The 1,944-nt window shown below is 33.8% G+C and overlaps 1 protein-coding gene across 3 annotated transcripts in view; it reads left to right on the top strand.

Annotated features, from left to right (window-relative positions):
- FXR1 (FMR1 autosomal homolog 1) overlaps nt 1-1,944 on the top strand; it is a 52,027-nt gene that overhangs the window by 42,213 nt on the left and 7,870 nt on the right. The window lies entirely within an intron of this gene.

Here is a 1,944-nt window from a genome sequence, read left to right on the forward strand (position 1 = left end):
CCTACAATGTCTGTGTTATGCATTTCTCTTTACGAGACAAAATTCTTTTGCACAGAGAAATGAACACTTTGCTATACACACTTAATATTAAAAAGCTGAAAACCTTTCTATACTATGTAGTATAATGAGAACAGGAAAATTGTGGAGTCCGTCTTTTAAGAAAATTACATTGCTTAAGAAATTGAGCTGTGAGAATTGTTTAGATGACTGAAGGCTTGAGGTATATAAACACCTTTTTACTTGTGTCTTTTTAAAAATTTTTCATGCTTTCTGTTATGTGGAATAGGAGGAGATTTCAGAATATTCTTGCTTAGCATAATGGGTTAGGAGGGAGAATTACCAGGAATACACAGACTAGATTATATCACGGATTTAATATAGCATTATTATATAACACTTTTAGAAAACCACACTTGTTAATATTGCAACATACCTATGAATGTTTATGTAGTTTTTCAAGATACATGCATGTACATTAAATATGTGCTTACAAATAAGAAAAACTAGAGCAAATTAGGACAAAGTTCAGCGATTTCCTTTGTTTCTGAGTTCTTGTTCCATGGTTATCTTTGAACTGTAAGTTTAACTCGCAGGCTTTCAGAGTAATAGTTTTTCAGTTTTGTTAAAAGGCACGTGAACTCACTAGAGAGAGAGAGATCACCCCAGTGTGGGTGGCCATGTGCAGTTCCTTCTCCATTCTCCTCAGGGTTTGGTGCACGTATATACAGGTATTCTGTGTTTTTCATGCTGTTTGGTCCAGGACTTGACCTGTGCTGTTTGGCCATGTGGGGTCCAGCTGCCTTAACCACCATGCCTCTGGCCAGCCCACAAAATAATTTTAATGCTTTAGTATACTCTACTTTGTTAATCAAGGTTTATAAAATTAATAGTATACTGACTTGTAAGTAGTTGTACTTAGTGTGAGTGATTAATGGATAGATAGTATCTTTTGTAAAGATGTTAGCTTGCTAGGAAAAATTATGATTAGGTGGATTTCCTCTGTAATTTGCTTGTTGGAGGCAATAAATGCACATAGGTAAGATGGGTATTTTTTTTATGAATTAAATCCTAAAACTTCCTTCTCTACCTTCACATTTGGTATGTAGAGATGGACTGCTTGGAAACATTCATTTGAACATTTTCCTTTTCATAACCTGTTACAGTTTCAACCTTAGATTGCTATTTTGTATGGACTTGTTTTGATTGTTTCAGTTCATTGTTACAGCATTCCATGACATAATAGAAATCCATAACTTGTAGGTGTTGAATACTTGGAAATTGTTTATTAATATCCACACAAAATTGATAAAAGAGACAAAAGGTCTACTTAGGATTAATTCATATTAGCTAAATATTTATTTTTCAAGCCTCTGGACAAGATCACTAAGGAATGTGGATGTTAACATTCATCTGAGGATAGCAGGTGGCATAGTGGTTAAGGTGCTGAACTCCCACATGGTTGCGGTTTGAGTTCTGGACCTGGTGGCTTTGGTGGCTTGAAAATTATGCAGGGGGTGTGTGCTTATATGCCCAAAATTCTGAGGGAAGAATGGAGGAAAAAGGATTATGGTGTGGCTATACCCACTGAGGGGGTGATTTCTCATTTTATCTCTCCCAGTGAGTAGGGAAAAAAATTAGCATATAATATACTATTTGCTAGTATATATTTTCAAATAAGTCAAAGCAAATGTTAAGCTTAGTCATCTTAACATCTTTTTCATCTCTATATAAACTTTTCATATTTAATAATTTTGATAAAAATGATTCAGAAAATATTTTATTTGAAGAAAAAACATTTTTTATCGGGAGAAATTGAAGTTTATTTACCATTAATTGATATAGTTCAAAGTAAATCAAACATTTATAAATTCAGCCCTCTTAAATGAATATTTCTTGCCTCTGACATGAATATAGTGCTCAAAGATCCAGACAGCAATCCATACA

This window comes from Tupaia chinensis, unplaced genomic scaffold (genome assembly GCF_000334495.1).
Source record: "Tupaia chinensis unplaced genomic scaffold, TupChi_1.0 Scaffold000212_1, whole genome shotgun sequence".
Classification (NCBI taxonomy): Eukaryota; Metazoa; Chordata; class Mammalia; order Scandentia; family Tupaiidae; genus Tupaia; species Tupaia belangeri.